The following is a 19534-nucleotide window of genomic DNA, read 5'->3' as shown; positions in this document are numbered from 1 at the left end:
GTGCACACCGAGAAGGGGAGCCCATCCGAGCACCCCGCTTGCGAGGGGTGCTCTGGACCCCGAACCGGAGCGCCTGCGGCCGCTGGGGACCTCCCCAGTCCTCGCCCCAGCAAAGGGCAGCTCCCCTCCAGAGCGGGACCCCGCTCCCCGGCCCCGGAGGCTCTGGGAAGAAAGGAGAGCCCGGGCAGCAGGCGGGAGGCCGCGCAGCGAGCCCAGCAGGCGCCCCCTCCCGTCCGCGCAGAGCCCGGGAGCCGGCCAGCTGGCTCCGCACTCGGGGCTCCGCGCTCCGCGCCCCGCGCCCCGCGCCCCGCGCGCCCTCCGGCCCCAGCTCACTCACCTCTGCGGCCCGATCGCCGCAGTCCGGCCATCCGCAGAAGCGCCTCCCCGAGACCCAGGCAGCCAGCGGGACAGGCATCCGCACCCCCAGCTGCAAGCAGGACTCTGGGGGGAAGGCGAGCCGAGCCAGCGCCGCACAGCCCGGAGCAGATCTGGAAGGAGCGGGGCGTGGAGGAGGTGTGCCTGCGCCGGAGACTGAGCGAGACCGGGGGCGGGGAGGAGGGGGAGCCGGGGGGGCGGGGAGGCCGAGGTAGGCGTGCAGGGACCCAGGAGGGGTGTGTGCAGGATGTAGATGTGAAGGGCGAGAGGGAGATTCGGCGGGGGGATCAGGGGGATTTGGCCCAGGACTCGTCCTGGGGTCGCTGCCCAGACTGAGGGCACTCTCCTCTCCTTACCTCCTCTGCGTCTGCCCCAGGTTGGTTTACTTGGAGCCGCGGAAAACAAGAAAGGCTGAAACTTTATGTCATTTTCTCACACACACGTGACCCTCCTGAAGTCCAGATGGTCTCAATCACTGAAGGAAAAAAGGGACTTGCTGGTATGCATGAGCTGGGAGAGTCTGCTCGGAAAAGCTGCCTGAGCAGCTAGCTGGCCTTCAGGCAAACCTCAAAGGCTTTTCCTTTCTTCTAGTCCGTAAGTCTGAGGGAGGGCAGGATAGTCCCATAAGGAGGAGGAACTTTATGACCTACTCCCTCATCCTACCTGGAGCAGCTAATTCGGAAACCACCGGGGAGCAGAGGCTGTTTGTGTCCAGACAAACCAGTGAGGGACCAAGTCTGCCCTGGAAGCTCTTAAGGACTGTGTGAGAATGTATCCTAAGTACATTACGCAAAACCAAGACCTCCCCAAAATAATAAGCAATGGCCTACTGGGAATTAGCAATAAGTCTAAACCAAATGAAGGAAGGAATTCTGCAGAAGCCATGCTAAATAGGATAGGATAAAGCAGATGGCAAAGAATGTTGCATCCCACCTAAAATCTGAGCCAATAAATATTCCCTGGCTACAATGTTTGGGGAGCCAGACAGGAAAGCAACAACTCCGTCTCCCTCCCCCTCCCCCCAATAAATTCTTGTAAATAGATCTTAGCATCTCTTTGCAACAATGAAAATTGTCTGGAATTTCACAAACCTAGTTCCATTCTCAAGGAAGAAATGCAGAGAGAATGAGCAAAAGCACGTTCTAAGGCCAGGGCCTGTATCAAAGCACAAGCCAACTCCACTGTCAGGTTTCCTGAAAAAGTATTTACTCAGCTGCAGAGTCTGCATCAAAAATGATGGAGACTTTAAGATACATACTAGAAATAATTTAACTAATTCATGATCACATAAGAATAGTGGCAGGAACTGAAGAGATTACATCTATTTTTTCCCTTGCCAAAGAAGGAGCAATTTTAAAAAAAACAAAAGCATTTTTAGCATTAACTCTTTACAACCTCTTGCAGTGTGTCTGCTCAAGGTCCATGTGGCCTTCATAGCAGCCAGGCAGCAACATCATGGTGGCAACAATGTGACAATGTAATCAAGAATTGCATGGGCTGTATTAGTTTCAGATTAAGTTCTTCGTGAAACCCTTGCAGTGCTGTGAAACATTGGAAGGAATGAAAAGAGACTAACCTAGTAGGGTTGCAGCTTCATTTCACTAAAGTAGATGGGGTCCTTGAGGGGAGCTGAATTCTGTTTTGGAGGAATTTTGCTTAAGCCTGTCCCAACTTTGAGCCAACTTCTCAGTCTCTCAGAATTCTGCTACCATCAAACAGAAAACTGTTTCATGGGGAACTCCAGAAAATCACCATCATAGGGCATATGCAGCCCTGGCTCAATGGTACTGGGGAAGAGAAAAGTTCCTTGAAGGAGCTTCCCAAGTTCCTATTTCCCCAAACCAAGCCTGTTCTACCTGGGAAGTCTAGAGGCAGCCAAGAGAAGGAAGAGTATTGAAGGCAGGGGGAACAGTGAGTAAAAAATGTAGAGAGGAGGGAGATGGAGGCAGGGTCACTGGATTACAGAGGACATGGAAAGAGGGATAAGAAGACTAAAAAAGTAGGAGGAAGCCAGGTTGAGAAGGGCTTTGAAAGTCAAACTGAGGAATTCATATTTGATCCTGCATGTAATAGGAAGCCACTGGCATTTGTTGATTAGGCGGGTGACATGGTGGGACTTATTCATACTAGAGCTGACATCTGTCAAGATCACCAACTTCAAAGAAGCTCAAAAGATTTCTTCTAGTGATTGATTTCATCTCTGGCTTCACTGATTGATTTCATAACTGGCCACTACTACAACTTAACGATAAAAGTCAAGTGAGAGGCTGATAATGAGATATAAATATTCATATATAGACAAAGCCAATTCTCTAAAAAACAAAGAAATCTCATGAGCTCAAGCCCTTATTTACAAATTCAACTCCAATAAAAATTTTTAAAAGTATTAGAACAAATCTAAACTCAACTAATAGCAATGTTGGGTAGCTAGGTGGTGCAGTGGATAAAGAACCAGTCAGGAAGACCTGAATTCAAATTTTACCTCAGACATTTATTAGCTGTGTGACTCCTAGGCAAGTCACTGAACCCTGTTTGCCTTAGTTTTCTCCTCTGTAAAATGAGCTGGAGAAGGAAATGGCAAACCACTCTTGTATCTCTGCCAAGAAAACTCTAGATGGTGTCACAAAGAGTCTGAGACAACCGAAAAACAAAAATAGCAAAGTTGGGCAATTTGATGAAGAACAGAAAGTCATTTATTCAATGTCTGATCTTAGAAAGGTGTTACGCAATTTTCAGTGTTCTTTTAGCTGTTGTCATTATTGTTGACATGAGCTGAAGTATGGACCTAACAACCATAACATACATTTAGCAAAGTGCAGAAGATGGTTGCTGCAAACATGAAATAGTTGTGTATAATAATAATACAATTATTATTATGTAATAATATATAATTATAATTGTCTATAAGAGAAATGTGATGTTTCTGATGTCTAATTGAGAGAGCTTTTACACACACACACACACACACTCACACACACACACACACATAAATGTGTCTGTAGCTCCATTTCCCCCTCCAGATCTTTGACTTCATTGATATTATGGGGAACTCTCAATGAGGAAACTCTCTCCAATAAAGCAGATTGTACCAGATCTGCAGCTTATAGATTTAGAAACTTTCCTGAGGCATCAAGAAGGTAAGTGACTTGGCCAGCATCAGCGAGCTAATGTCAGAGGTAGGACCTGAACCCAGGTCTTCCTGCCTCTGAGGTCATCTAAGGTCTATTAGCCTGTATCTTTTATAGCAACTATTCTCCACAAATATCTGAATGACATAGTATATATAGCATGTATGTGTATGCATACATAATATATGATATGTATATAATGTATATATGTGCATGTATGTATGTGTATATATTATAATATGCAAAAAATCTTTCAGTATGCACACATGTATATATAACATGTATGTATATCTTTCATTATGCACATATGTATATATAATGTGTATGTATGTCTTTCAGTATACATATGTATATATAATATGTATGTATATCTTTCAATATGTATGTATGGATAATATGTATATATCTTTCAATATGCACATGTGTATATATGTGTGTATATATCTTTCTATATATGTATATGTAATATATGTATATCTTTCAGTATGTATGTATCTATAATATGTATGTATATCTTTCAATAAATCTCTGTTCTAGTGCCTCCTCATTGGATCACAAAGGAGACACTCGGAGGCTAAGCTGCTGGAGGACAAGCTCTCAAAGATCCTATCAAATTGTTAAGTCTCTAAGTATGAGCCTGGTTACCAGCTGTGTGTCTGCTGTCTGAGGGCCAGCTGAAGTCAGTTCATCAGCAGATGATAGGGTTTTTTTCAGCTACAGCAAACTACCTACAACTACTAAGACAGGAAAGACTATTATGCGTATTAGAAGATGAAGTATCCACACTGAAGAAATCAAACATTCTTGAACTACTAAGGTAATATACATAGTGTCCTAAAAGTCTTCATGCAAATTTAAGTTTTAATAGCTTAAAACTGTAACAAATAAAACTATTTAAATTATTTTAATTGATAAGCACTATCTTTATTCTTTATATTTTATTTTTTTCCAATTACATATAAAGATAATTTTTAGCACTCATTTTTTTAAATTTTGAGTTACGAATTTCCTCCCTCCTTTCCTCCCTTCCCCCTTCCCAAGATGATAAGCAATTTGATATAGGATATATATGTGCAATCATCCCCCTGTTCCATCGACCAATCCACATATGACATGGACTCCAGACCTTTCACCATCTTGGTTGCCCCACTCTGGACACTCCAGTTTGTCAGTATCCCTCCTAATCTGTCACCCAGAACTGAAAACAATACTGCCAATGTGGTATAACCAGGACAGCATGCAGAGGTGTTGTCACCTCATTACTCCTGAAGGTTATGCCTCTCAATGCAGCCCCAAGGTTGCACTCATTTTTTTTGACAGCCATAACTCACTGTCAGTTCATACTGAGCTTTCAGTTCAGTAAAGCACTCTGGATCTTATTCAAATAAACTTCTATCTCACTCTGCCTTGCTCATCCTGTACTTGTGAAGTTGATTTGAAGCCAAAAATAAGAGTTTTACATTTATTTCTATTGACCTTCATCTTTTTGGATTTAGCTCAATGCTCAAGCCTACTGAGATTTTCTTTTGAATCCTGTAATCCAGTTTGTTAGCTACATTGCACAATACACACAGATTGGTGTCATCCACAAATTTAATGGGCATGCCATCAATATCTTTAACCAAGTTACTGATAAAGATGTTCACCTGGAGACTAGGCATCCTTATTTAATTTGGATAGTCTCTACTCCTATGGCCTCTTCACCCAACTGGTGAGTTCCTGTCTGAATTTCCATTTGGGGAAGCAGCCACCAGACTATCATGCTTTTTCTTCAAACCTAGACCAGTTTGCGATGCCCCAGATCATCTCTCCACCATGCCCCAGCTAAAGTACCTTCCCTCCCCCCTATCTTTTTCAGCTCTTTTTTTTGTATTGTTTTTCCCTGCTAGAATATAAGCTCCTTAAGGCAGGGCTGTCTTTCTGTTTGCTGGTTTTTGTATTCCCGGGGCTTACAGAATGCCTGGTATATAGTACATGCTTATGAAATGCTTTATCTAGCTAGACAGCCTGACTCTTGTTTTTTCATTCTCTCTTCCACACCTTCTATCCCTAAGCCATTTCCTCTCTATTAACCTTAATTAGCCAAACTTTCCTATGTTCTAGAAATAGTAGCCTTAGACACTTTGTGAAGGTAATTATAATATATCACATATAAGACATAACTACAATAGTCATCTTTCTTAGAAGTCACAGCAGTATAGTTATGGTTAATCATTTCATGTTTGAGGGATGTGAAATTAAACTATTTCTTTACATTTGATACTGTGTGGGTAATAGAATGGCGAAAAGATTCCCTGCCCTCCTGGAGCCCACATTCTAATGGGGGTTACAACTAGCAATCAACTTTGTATATGCAAGGTATATAGAGTGCAAATGGGAGCTAATGTCAGAGGAAAGGTACAGTGGCTCTGGATGTAATTAGGAAAGGTCTCTTGCAGAAGGTGGGATTTGAGCTAAGTCTTGAAGAAAGCCAGGGAAATCAGAAAGGAGAGGTGAGGAGGAAGAATGTTTTAGGCATGGTAGATAGGCAGAGAAAAGGCACCAAATTGGGAGATGGAGTGTCATGTGAAAAAAACAGCAGGTAAGCCAATCTCTCTGAACTGTAAAGTATGTGGAGGGGAGTAACAGGTAAGAAGGCTGGAAAGGTAGGAAGGGACTATGTAGTGAAGGATTTTAAATGGCAGAGTTTACTTTACAAATATACCTAGAGGCAATAGGAAGTCACTGGAGTTTGTTGAGTAGTGGCATGACATAGTTAATGGTAGCTGAGTAGAGGGTAGACTGGAGAAGGAAAGACCAGGCAGAGAGATCAACCAGAAAGCCACTGCAATGGTTCAGACAAGAGATGAGGAGGGCTTGTGCCAGGGTAGTAACTGGATAGAAAGGGACATAGATGAGAAACATTGTGAAGGTAGAAAGGACAAGATTTAGCAATAGACTGGATACATGTGGGTGAATGTGAATGAGGAACTGAGGATGGCACAGTGGTTGTGAGCCTGCATGACTGGGGGAGTGGTGGGACTGTGACAGTAGCATGGAAGTTCAAAAGAGAGAAGAATTCAGGGATCAGGGAGAGAGGAAGATAATCAAGTTCTGTGGTTTGAGATGCTTATGAGATATCCAATTCAAGATGTCCAAAAGGCAGTTGATAACACAAGACCAGAGCTCAGGAGAAATTAGGGTTAGATATTTAGACCTGGGAATCAACTGTATATAGATTTTAATTGAACCCATGATAGCTGATAAGATCACCAAGTAGGAGAGAATAAAGTTATTGTCATCCTTCATTTTCGAAGAAGACCAATGATGTCATAGGGCAAAACACAGTTATCTGCTTCATTCTCTTTTCCAGAGTTTTGAAGTCCAGAAGCAAGACAAAAATGGGGACATTTGGCAATGGCCCAGGATGCAGTAGACAACCTTGGTCTTTGATGTCTTACCAAGATCTAAGCACTCCACAGCACTTGCTTCAATGGGAAACTCTTGGTAAATAGCCTCAATACGTGTGTGTGTGTGTGTGTGTGTGTGTGTGTGTGTGTATGAAATATGAGGAAAGGTTTTCAGCTGAGAGGCTTAAGTAAGGATGAAAAGGTTTGGAATAGTCCCTATAGTGACTGGGGAATCCAATTGATTAAGGAGGTTTAAAAGGATTATTTTGCTGCAGGAAGGAGTCTAGTTGAATTTATGTAAGACATTTGTAGTGGGCAAATGTATGGTTGTATGGTTGTTGTGTGACTTTTCTCTAGATTGGTTCAGCAGCATACAAATAGGAATGAAAGCTGTGGATGATAGAGTAGAGAGTAAGATGCAACCAGAAACAAGACAAGGGGGCAAAGTATTTGAATGCAGAGGACAGTGGAAAATTCAACAGACTCACCGAGGTGGTGATATAGTCAACCAATCAATAATCATTCATTAAATACTTAATATGCTCCAGGCACTGTCCTAAGTGTTTTAAAATTATTATCTCTTTTGATCCTCACAACTACTCTGGGAGGTAGGTACTATCTCCATTTTACAGATGAGGAAACTGAGGCAAACAGAAGTTAAGTGACTTGCACAAGTCACACAACTAGTAAGTATCTGAGGCTAGATTTGAACTCTGGTTTTCCTGACTCCAAACCTGGCACTATATCCACTGTGCCACCTAGGTGCATGGAATGGTAAAGGTTTATGATCATAGAAAGCAATTTCAGAGTTCATGAACATGGAAGTAGAAAACTTGTATGTGACAGTAAGCAGTGGTATGTATGACCATCTCTATGTGTAGCTGAGGTATAATAGAGGAGTAGATTATGGGAACTGAGTCAATTGAGGAACTGGGAAGCGGGGGCATTTAAGGAACCATCAACATGTACACTGAATCCCTTCACTACAAGGGTAGGAAAAGGGGTAGAGTGAAAGATTGCAAAGTAGGCACTTAGTTAATTTAGGAAAGAAGGAGAATGTCTTGGGGTGGAGGTGGGGCAACAAATAATGCCCACCAGGATCTAGAATGAGAGATAAATTTAACTAATGTGAACATCAAAGGAAAAGTTTCTGAGTGATCATAATAGAGGGTGAATCTGAAAGTGATAAGAGGGAAGTATAACCCCCATGACCCGGGAGTGGAGGGTACTAAAGTTTAACCAGTACTAGAAGGGGTGGTCTGGAACATGTAGTTTCACTCAGTGAGTGTTAAAAGATGTAAGTTATAAGAAAGGAAGGAGTTTAAGATGAAAGAAAGGGTATTAATTCAGAGCAGGAATTCCAGTGGAAGAGATGACTAGGTATGGAATAGAGCATTTTAGAATAAGGTTAAGATGAATGGGAATAAGGGAAAAGATAGCTGATGATAAGGAATGGGGCATCAATATTTTCAGGTGGACATTTCAGGAGAGTATGAAGAAGGGAGAGTATGCTAACCATTGAGGAAAGAGTCAGGCTGAAAAGCTAATGAGTATGTGGAAACAAAGTCAATGTCCATTGATTGGGGAATGGCTAAACAAATTGCAGCACATCAATATAATGGGATATTTCTGTACCACAAGAAACAATTAATTGAAAAATGTGGAGAAGCATGGAAAGACATATGCTGTCAATGAAGTAAGCAAAGCCGGGGAAAAAATTTGCACAGTAACAATATAATGGGAAAGAACACCAACAAAGAAACTAAATGCTGTGTGGCTATAATAACCACACTTGGCATTAAAGAGATGAAAAAAATATACTTCCCTCCCTTTTTCACAGAGGTGGGGGATTATGAACATGGAACATGGCCCATGCCACCAAACTCAGCTGATATATTGGTAGCTTTACTAAATTGGTTCTTCTCCCACCTCCCCTCCCCCCCACACCCCACCCAACCACCCCCCATTCCTGTTTTTTCATTCTTTGTTATAAGGGATGAGTCTTTGGCAGGAGAGCGGAAAAGGATATATTTGGAAATAAAGGTAATTAAAAACAAAACTCATCAGTAATGTTGAATTTTTAAAGGTAAATTAATTAGAAGTATTTCATTTTTCTTTTCGTTGGAGCTGGAGTGGGGAAAGGAATGGATTTTTTCCTAAATGAAATTCAGAAAGTATGATATTAACTAGAGTTGGTTTATAGGATTAGGTTTGCAGATGCAGCTCTCATGAAGTAGTTTATTTTTCCTTAGGTAATTTACCTGCAGTTTGGGTCTGCTGAAAACAGGTTATCAGTCATACATTGGTTACTATATAGATTAGCATGACTTTGGGCTTTAAAAAAATAGCATGTAAACTCTTGGAGAGGAAGAACAATTTGTGAGTCAGTCAATACACATTTATTAAGTATCTATTATGTGCCAGTTTCTGTGCCAAGCAATGGGGGCACAAATACAAAAACGAAAGATATTCCCCTGCCCTCAAGAAGTTGATAATCTAATAGGGAAAGACAACACTCAGAAAGGGGCTGAAAAACTAGGGAAAGGAGAAAGAATGAGATGCATGATGAAATCTAAAAGATTGCAGCTGGATGGCCAATGAAAGGTTGGCTGCCCAGGGCACCCTCCTTGAATGGAGGCTTTGGAAGGAATTCTTTGTCCTTGCCCTCCAATCAGAGAGAGTACTGAAGGTACCAATGAGGAGTAGGGTACCAAGGCTGCTGCAAACTTGCAGGATAATGAGGCTACTGAACATGTCTTTGTCTCCCCAGTGTAGCACATGGGAAACACTATCATACCTTCCCTTTTTATTTGTGAAAAAAAAAAAGCTCTATGTTCTAATATCTAAAGACCAACATTAAAGAAGAATGTAGGTCAAAGGATATGAACAAATTGTTCTTATAAAGATTGCAGACTATTAGCAACCATGGGAAGGCAATCACTAAATGCAAAAAAATGTAGATCAAAGCAGCTTTTAAGGTTTGATCTCATTCGGAATATTGGAAAAGACAATAACAAATTAGAACAGTCAATATTAGAAGGGTTGTGGAAATATGAGCACACTAACACACTGTCAGCAGAATTGTAAATTGGCCCAACCATTCTGGAAAGCAATTTAGAATTATGCAAAAAGATTGACTAAAATATCCATACTCTTTGGCCCAGAGATCCATTGCTAGGCATGGAGAGGGGATCAGTAACAAAAAGCAAAGTTCCACTTATATCAACATCCTTAGAGCATTTTTTGTGGCAGTAAAGGGCTAGAAGTCAAGTAGCCTGCCCTTTGGTTGAGGAATGGCTAAACAAATTATGGTATATGTACATAATGGAATATTATTGTATTATAGAAAACATATGAGTTAGACGGAGAATCATGGGAAGACTTATATGAACTGATGCAAAGTAAATATAACCAGGAAAAAATATACTCAACTACAATAATGTAAATGGAATGAACAAAAAGAGATAAATAAAAACTGAATGCTTTGTAATTATAATGACCAAGCTGAACCTCAAATACGAGTTATGCAGAGATGGGAGGACTATAGGGGTAACACATGATGGTTAATTTTGTTGAGTTTTTTTTATTAATCTTTATGATATGGTATGGTTCTCTGGGAAAGGATCGGTGAAAAATAGTTAGAAATGTAGATAATGTAAAAACAAAAGACACAATAAAATGTATTTTAAGAAAGATAAGGAATGTTAACCGTTTTTTAAAAACTTAATGGTGAGCAGTTTAAAATATAATAATGTAGATAGTCATAAAGAGTGATTTCTTTAGAAAAAACCATCTAGATACAATGAGGTACCTTACTAAATCATTTACTGTCATAGTTTCAGTTTAATTTAACCCTGATCTTGCTCACATACCTCACATCAAATAAACTTCCTTTTTTAACTCATTCTGAATTCTTTTTATGTCACAATCAGACATCCTCCCCGCTCCCACCTTGAGGTCTATTCACAGAATACAGGCTTTCACACCAAATTGGCATCCAAAACTCTAGGCTATTTTTCTCCAACTGCCATCATTCTTCCTTTAGGCATAGCCACCAACAATTCATTTGTTCTTCTTAGTGGTTATTAGAGTTAATTAAAGGGATGGTGCTGCCATTTCCTCTGGCTCCTTTCCTCTATCCTCTAACTTCTTTCTACAAAAGCAGTAGAATGGGGGCAGTGGGGAAGAGTTTAAATTAAGAAGTGTATCTTTGTCAATGTCTATGACTTTTTCCAATTACAAAGGAGATTAACTCTTCTTCTCTTCCAAAAGAAATCTAGTTTAGAAACCTGGGTCTTCTGTAAAGTGAAATTTTTTAATACAATATTATTGTGAGAGGGGTATGCATGCCATCATGCAACTATCAAATTTGTTTCCTAAACAAGTACACTAAGATTGGGCATATGAGCTTTTTGCAAGGTACGTACACAAAACTGATTTCTACAGGACTTTGTAGCCCTACCAGATCGTTACCATTTTGAACATTTTAAACAGAAGAGTTAACAAAATTTTACATCAGTGTTTTAAAAGGGGAAGATAAAGTATTTCCAGAATACATACTTAAGTCCAGTAGTAAAGCCACATGAAAAAATGGCTGAATATGCTTTCTTTTGAAATGGCTCTGTGGACTAGCAGAAAAATTATAACAACTGACTAAAGAAAACCACTTAAATTTGAAAATGTCAGGGAATACTCTCTCTCTCCACTGCTCTGTCTCTGTCTCTTTTTCTGTGTCTGTCTCACTCTGTCTCTCTCTCTGTCTCTGTGTCTCTCTTTCTCTCAGTCTCTCTGTGTCTGTCTTTCTCTCTCTGTGTCTCTCTCAAACAAATACAAAGGAAGCTATGCTCTAATCTAGAGTGAGGTCAAGGGCCCATGTCTATCCAACTGCCAACTTGCAGCATCAGCAGAATTGCAACCTGCACTTTGTTTGTGGGCATTCCGATGCACAACTTTTGACTTTACCAAATAGCTTCAGAGAGCAATTTTGGTAAACATGCAGATGTGATTATAAAATGCCACATCTGTTTGTAAATAGCTTCCTGATTTTCATGAGTTTTTTCCTGACACAGTTGTGCTCATGTACAAAAAGAATGGAAATCTGGAGGGAATAGAGAGACAGAGAGACAAAGAGACAAACAGACAGAGAGTCAGTAGAGATTTTTCTCCTCGAACCTGAGGAATTTCTGTTGGAGTTAAGAAAAAATCTGTAATTTTGTTGAAAAGAAGAGATGACTGATAGCACTAAGGCTTAATCCCTTATCAATTGCATGAAAATTTGTTACTGGGTTATCTTAAGAAAGTTTTGGGGTAGTTCTCCCAAAATCTCTGGTTTCCTGGACCTGTGGGGCCTTTTTAGGACAGGCTGTCTTTGCCCTAGTCATGCCCCTTCCTCTTGCCTGACACCCCAGCCCTCTTCTGAAATTTGGTAGGAAACTTCCATAATAGAAACTGAAATTTCCCAAGTAAAAACCATCATCAACGTCAATGTCACTTGTCTGTGACATTAGAGATGTTCCCTATGAAACACCCAGCAATCTCCAACATCAAGATACAACCTACGGCAGCCACACCAAACCTGGAATAACCAGGCTTAGATATTGCCCTAAGCAGGCGCCACTCGATCAAATCATTGTCAAGATGAAAGATCACCTCATACAAGGTCTGGATTCTGTGTATTCTGTGCCCTCCAGAGATCCCATTGCATCCTTTATGGATAGAGGTTGACTGAATCAATCACCCATTCCATTTAAAGATTAAATTGGTACCTTTATCAGGAGACAGAACATCTGGATTGAATTAGAGGTGTGAATAAGGACAAGGACACCTCCAAATAAACAATAAGTTAATCAAAATCACTTAAACTAGACGGGATTAGAAATCTGTCTAGATTGCTTGAAGGATCTGGCCACGCCCCCTGGGATTTTGTATAAAGCTAGATAGCTGGTTTTGGAATTGAGATTTTGAGGGTCAAGAAGTTTTGTAGTGGAAGCATCAAGTCTTAGGCTTAGCCTCATAGGAAAAAATCACTTGGACTGGGAGGAGGAAAAGGCAAGTGAATGTCCCATTATCCTTTGGCTAGAGGAAGAGCTCGAGAACTTGGTAGGTCTGGTGAATTTAGATGTCTAAACTAGTCCTACCAGTATCCCTGAAATGCTGTGGTGTCTACATTGGGAGCTAAGAACAAAGTGGACACACTGAGGAAAACAAGCTTTGGCTCTCCATAAGGAGCCCAGTAGAAAAGCTGTACCATGCCTAAAGGGAATTTCATTAGCAACCCACAAAAGGTAGAAATGGAGGCTTGGAGAAAAGGAATTCCAAGAACGAGGAGGAAGGCATTTGCCACACGCGCTCTTCAAGAGCTCATTTTCCCCTGGACTCTGTATATAATTACAAGAGGGTATCATAGACTAGGGGGAGTGAGAGTGTGGGGAGTGTTCTGTTCCACGGTTCAACCTTGGTAAATACCCCTTACTTTTTGCAGGGGAAGGGGGCTGATAGTTACCACTGTCTTTTTGGTTACCTTTATTTTTTTTTAAATTTATTTATTTAACTTTTAACATTCATTTTAACAAAATTTTGGGTTACAAATTTTCTCCCCTTTTATTCCCTCCCCCCCAAACACCAAGCATTCTAATTGCCCCTATGACCAATCTGCTCTCTCTTCTATCATCCCTCTGCCCTTGTCTCCGTCTTCTCTTTTGTCCTGTAGGGCCAGATAACTTTCTATACCCCTTTACCTGTATTTCTTATTTCCTAGTGGCAAGAACATTATTTGACAGTTGATCCTAACACTTTGAGTTCCAACTTCTTTACCTCCCTCCCTCCCCACCCCTTCCCTTTGGAAGGCAAGCAATTCAATATAGGCCAAATCTGTATAGTTTTGCAAATGACTTCCATAATAGTTATGTTGTATAAGACTAACTATATTTCCCTCCATCCTATCCTGTCCCCCATTACTTCTATTCTCTCTTTTGATTCTGTCCCTCCCCATGAGTGTCGACCTAAAATTGCTCCCTCCTCCCCATGCCCTCCATCAGCTCCCCCCCCTGCTTATCCCCTTATCCCCCACTTTCCTGTATTGTAAGATAGGTTTTCATACCAAAATGAGTATGCATTTTATTCTTTCCTTTAGTGGAATGTGATGAGAGTAAACTTCATGTTTTTCTCTCACCTCCCCTCTTTTTCCCTCCACTAAAAAGTCTATTGCCTGCCTCTTTTATGAGAGATAATTTGCCCCATTCCATTTCTCCCTTTCTCCTCCCAATATATTTCTCTCTCACTGCTTGATTTCATTTTTTTAAGATATGATCCCATCCTCTTAAATTCACTCTGTCTCTATGTATGTGTGCGTGTGTGCATGTGCATGTGTGTAATCCCACCCAGTACCCAGATACTGAAAAGTTTCAAGAGTTACAAATATTGTCTTTCCATGTAGGAATGTAAACAGTTCAACTTTAGTAAGTCCTTTATGACTTCTCTTTGCTGTTTACCTTTTTATGCTTCTCTTCATTCTTGTGTTTGAAAGTCAAATTTTCTTTTTAGCTCTGGTCTTTTCATCAAGAATGCTTGAAAATCCTCTATTTCATTGAAAGACCAATTTTTCCCCTGAAGTATTATACTGAGTTTTGCTGGGTAGGTGATTCTTGGTTTTAGTCCTAGTTCCTTTGACTTCTGGAATATCCTGTTCCATGCCCTTCGATCCCTTAATGTAGAAGCTGCTAGATCTTGTGTTATCCTCATTGTATTTCCACAATACTTGAATTGTTTCTTTCTAGCTGCTTGCAATATTTTCTCCTTGACCTGGGAACTCTGGAATTTGGCCACAATGTTCCTAGGAGTTTCTCTTTTTGGATCTCTTTGAGGCGGTGTTCTGTGCATTCCTTGAATGTTTATTTTGCCCTCTGGTTCTAGAATCTCAGGGCAGTTTTCCTGATAATTTCATGAAAGATGATGTCTAGGCTCTTTTTTTGATCATGGCTTTCAGGTAGTCCCATAATTTTTAAATTGTCTCTCCTGGATCTATTTTCCAGGTCAGTTGTTTTTCCAATGAGATATTTCACATTATCTTCCATTTTTTCATTCTTTTGGTTTTGTTTTGTGATTTCTTGGTTTCTCATAAAGTCATTAGCCTCCATCTGTTCCATTCTAATTTTGAAAGAACTATTTTCTTCAGTGAGCTTTTGAATCTCCTTTTCCATTTGGCTAATTCTGCTTTTGAAAGCATTCTTCTCCTCATTGGCTTTTTGAACCTCTTTTGCCAATTGAGTTAGCCTATTTTTCAAGGTGTTATTTTCTTCAGCATTTTTTGGGTCTCCTTTAGCAGGGTGCTGACCTGCTATTCATGCTTTGACTTCATGTCTCTCATTTCTCTTCCCAGCTTTTCCTCCACCTCTCTAACTTGATTTTCAAAATTCTTTTTGAGCTCTTCCATGGCCTGAGCCCATTGGGTGGGCTGGGACACAGAAGCCTTGACTTCTGTGTCTTTGCCTGATGGTAAGCATTGTTCTTCCTCATCAGAAAGGAAGGGAAGAAATGCCTGTTCACCAAGAAAGTAACCTTCTATAGTCTTATTTCTTTTCCCTTTTCTGGGCATTTTCCCAGCCAGTGACTTGACCTCTGAATATTCTCCTCACACCCACCTTGCCTCCTAATCCTCCCAGCCAGCGCTTGGGGTCTGAGATTCAAATGCTGCTTCCAGCCTCAGGGCTTTTGGCGGGGGCAGGGCTGCTATTCAGTGTGAGATTAAGTTCAGGTGCTCAGGTCAGGGCAGGGCCGCCTCTCAGGCTCAGTTCCCACAGGGGGTTTATGCAGAGACCTTCAACAATGGATCCAGGCTCCTGCCTGCTTGGGGAGCCCTGGTCTGCCGCTGCCTCAGCTTCTGCCTCCCGAGGGGGCCTGAGTTATGGGGGCACCCCACTCCCCTCTCGACACGCCAAAGAGACCCTCTCACTGACCCCCATCACCTGTGGGTGGAGGGACCTGCGCGGCCGCTGGAGATCCTGTCCCTGAAGCCTGCTCAGATCTGTTCCTCTCGGTGCCCGGCCGCGGCACGGCTGGGCTGGGCTCTGCATCCGCAGCGCGATGGACCTTTTGCAAGAGGTTTGCAGGTCCCTCTGGAACAGAAATCTCCTTCGCTCCACTGTTCTGTGGCCTCACTGCTCCAGAATCCTCCATGAGTTACTTTATACAGATGTTCTATGGGTTGTGGGTTCGGAGCTATGTGTATGTGTGTCTTTCTACTCCGCCATCTTGGCTCCACCCCCCTACCTTTATTTTTTTAATCAGTTCTATTTCAAGTTTTCAATTATCTCCATCCTCTTTCCTCTCCCCTAGAGGAAATAAAAAAAATAAAACCTATTACAAATATGGATAGTTTTGAAAAATGAATTTCCATATTAGCCATGTCCAAAAAAAGTAAAGAAAAAGGAAAAAAAGAGAAGAAAATATGTTTCAGCCTTCACTCCAAGTCCATCAGCCCTCTCTCTAGAGGTGGATAGCATGTTTCATCCTGAGTCCTTAATAAATGTTTCAAAGGTGATTATCTTTGCTGTTATTATATAAATGGTATAAATTCCACATCTCCTTACACATATATAGACACACACACACACACACACACACACACACACACACACACACACACACACACACACACACACACACACACACACACCCTCCCGGATCTGATATTAAGCATTTTCCATTTGTGAAGTAAAATGTCCCCATAATACAGGCCTGAGAGGTAACATGGCAGAGCCTCAGTATTAGAAAGACCTGAATTCAAGTTCTACCTCTAGCACATACTAGCTGTGTGCCTCCGGAAAGTTAAGTAATTTCTCAACACCACCAGGGAACTCCTTAAGACTATAAGTTGCTAAAAATTTGCTGCTATATTGGTAGGGAAATTTTCCTTATTGGGAGATGTCTCCATTAAAGAAATCACAAGTGTATACTCCCAAAGAATACCTATTGCTTTTAGCATTATCACCTAGTTTGCTCCTTCTATGGAAATCACTAAGTTTCCCAAAGCAGCTTTTTGTCCAAACATACTTGGACAATGTATGGCTGGGGACTAGATCACATCATGATATGTACTTTCTATGATATTGCTAAGTCTCATTTGACTTCCATAAAAATCATCTTTTTAAGGATTCTATACGGGAAGTATGTGGTCCAATTAGCAAACTGATGTCCACGCTCAGGCCAGAGACCTCTAACATCACCCTGATTACAGTCCGAGGAAAATACAGGGCCCCAAATTAAGAAGAAAACAAGGTCTTTTACACCTATGTTAAAGTAAAGATATGTAAATGTTATCTCCAGCCTAGACTTTCTTCTTAGCTCCAGACCTATACTTTTAACTGCACACACATATATGCACATATACACATACACATATACCTATAAATATACATTTGTATACATATGGTTCCTGCATAGAATGGATGAATAAGATCTGAAATCTATACCACATCTGCAGAAAGAAGAAAGCCTGTGCTTATTACCACCAGCATGCTAGCTAGAGGGAAAGGGTGGTGTAATAGGTGAAAGATGAAATCAGTTAAATTTAGAGTTAAAGTTTTGGATTAAGGTTCAATTTAAGTTAGTTTTGCCCAGGAGAGGGGAATTTAGAGTTTAGTTTAGATTATTGTTTGCCCCAGGGATTGGATAATTTAGGATTAAGTTGAATTTTCTTTTTAAATTTTCCCCTAGGATGGTAAAGAAAGTAGTAAGATACCTATAAGCTCCTTCTTGGATAGATTTTTTATAGCATGGGACCAAGGGATGTTCCCAATAGTTTATAGGAATAACTAAGCAGCTATTAAGTTATGTGACATCTGGCATAAATCTGCAAGAAATTCAAGTGGTAATTTGTTTTGCACCACCATCCCCAATTTGGCTCTTTTCATTATTGTCAATTGAAAAAATTAAGGTTAGAAAGTATGTGCTTATCTTAGCATTTTGTCTTTTTCCAGGAAAATCTTTGTCTTGTATTGTGTTTAGTATTGTTTATAGATTTTGCTACCTTGAAAGAGTTCTTTTTTTAAAATAGTATTTTATTTTTTCCCCAATTACATGTCAAGACAATTTTTAGCATTCATTTTTACAAGATTTTGAGTTCCAGGTTTTCCTCCTTCCCTCCCTTCCTCTCTTCCTAAAACTGCATGCAATTTGATAAAGGTTATACATGTGTTATCATGTAAAACATTTCCATATTAGTCACTGTTGTGAAAAAATAAACAGATCAAAAGAAAAAAATGGAAAAAGGATAAAGGGAAAAAAAGTATGCTTGGATCTGCATTCAGAGTCCATCAGTTCTTTATGTGGATGTGGATAGCATTTTCCTTCATGAGTCCTTTGTACTTGTCTTGGATCATTGTGTTGCTGAGAAGAGCTGAGCCATTCATAGTGGATCATCACACAGTATTGCTGATACTGTGTACATTGTTTTCCTGGTTCTGCTTATTTCACTTTGCATCAATTCATACAAGTCTTTCCAGGTTTTTCAGAAATCTGACTGCTCATCATTTCTTATTGCACAATAGTTTTCCATTACATTCATATACTACAGCTGTTCAGTTATTACCCAATTGATGGGCATCCCCTCAATTTTCAATATCTTACTACCATGAAAAGGATTGCTATCAATATTTTTGTATATGTAGGATGTTCTCCCTTTTTTAGGATCTCTTTGCAATACAGACCTAGCAGTGGGATTGCTGGATCAAAGGGTATGCACAGTTTGGTTGCCTTTGGGGCACAGTTTCAAATTGCTCTCTAGAATGGCTAGATCTGTTCACAACTCCACCAATAATGCATTAGTGTTCCAATTTTCCCACATCTTCTCCAACATTTATCATTTTCCTGTTTTGTCACATTAGCCAATCTATGTGATGTGGTACCTCAGAGTTGTTTGGATTTGCATTTCTCTAATCAATAGTGCTTTAGAGTACTTTTTCATATGACTATGGATGGCTTTAATTTCTTCCTCTGAAAACTGCCTGTTCATATCCTTTGTCCATTTATCAGTTAGAGAATGGTTTGTATTTTTATAAATTTTGACTATATATTTGAGAAATGAGGCCTTTATCAGAGACACTTGCTGTAAAGGTTGTTTCCCAGCTTCCTGCTTTCCTTCCAATCTTGGTTGCATTAGGTTTGTTTGGGCAAAAGCTTTTTAATTTAACATAATCAAAATTATCTATTGTACATTTTATAATGCTCTCCATCCCTTGTTTGGTCATGAACTTATAACCCACTTAACTTCTCCTTTAAGAATCTGGATGCTTTGCCACTTGGAGCATATATGTTCAGTATTGATATTACCTTATTGTCTATGGCACCTTTTAGCAAGGTGTACTCTCCTTCCTTATCTCTTTTAATTAGGTCTATTTTTGCTGTTGCTTTGTCTGAGATCAGGATCATTATCCATGCTTTTTTTTTTTTACTTCATCTGTAGCACAGTAGATTCTGCTCTAGCCCCTCATCTTTACTTTGTGTGTGTCTCTCTGCTTCAAGTGTGTTTGTTGTAAAAAACATATTATAGGATTCTGATTTTTGATCCACTCTGCTATCTGCTTCCTCTTAATGGGAGAGTTCAATCTATTCATGGTCACAGTTATCATTACTAACTGTGTATTT

The 19534-nt window shown here is 40.4% G+C and overlaps 1 protein-coding gene across 6 annotated transcripts in view; it reads right to left on the bottom strand.

Annotated features, from left to right (window-relative positions):
• The window catches only part of DENND2B (DENN domain containing 2B), a 266149-nt gene that overhangs the window by 210579 nt on the left and 36036 nt on the right, over positions 1-19534 (bottom strand). Inside the window, exon 1 of one of the 6 annotated variants that reach the window (XM_072619492.1) lies at positions 732-993. The exons of 3 other annotated variants lie outside the window; for them this stretch is intronic. The gene's annotated coding sequence lies outside the window, so the exon portion shown is untranslated. Of the gene's footprint in view, positions 1-337; positions 528-731; positions 994-19534 lie in introns of those variants that run through there. 2 more of the 6 variants (XM_072619490.1, XM_072619487.1) reach the window with 2 other exon arrangements.

The sequence above is a fragment of the Notamacropus eugenii genome, chromosome 6 (assembly GCF_028372415.1).
Source record: "Notamacropus eugenii isolate mMacEug1 chromosome 6, mMacEug1.pri_v2, whole genome shotgun sequence".
Taxonomy (NCBI): Eukaryota; Metazoa; Chordata; class Mammalia; order Diprotodontia; family Macropodidae; genus Notamacropus; species Notamacropus eugenii.
Note: the sequence above shows the minus strand (reverse complement) of the source record. Positions and strands in the feature narration are given on the sequence as shown.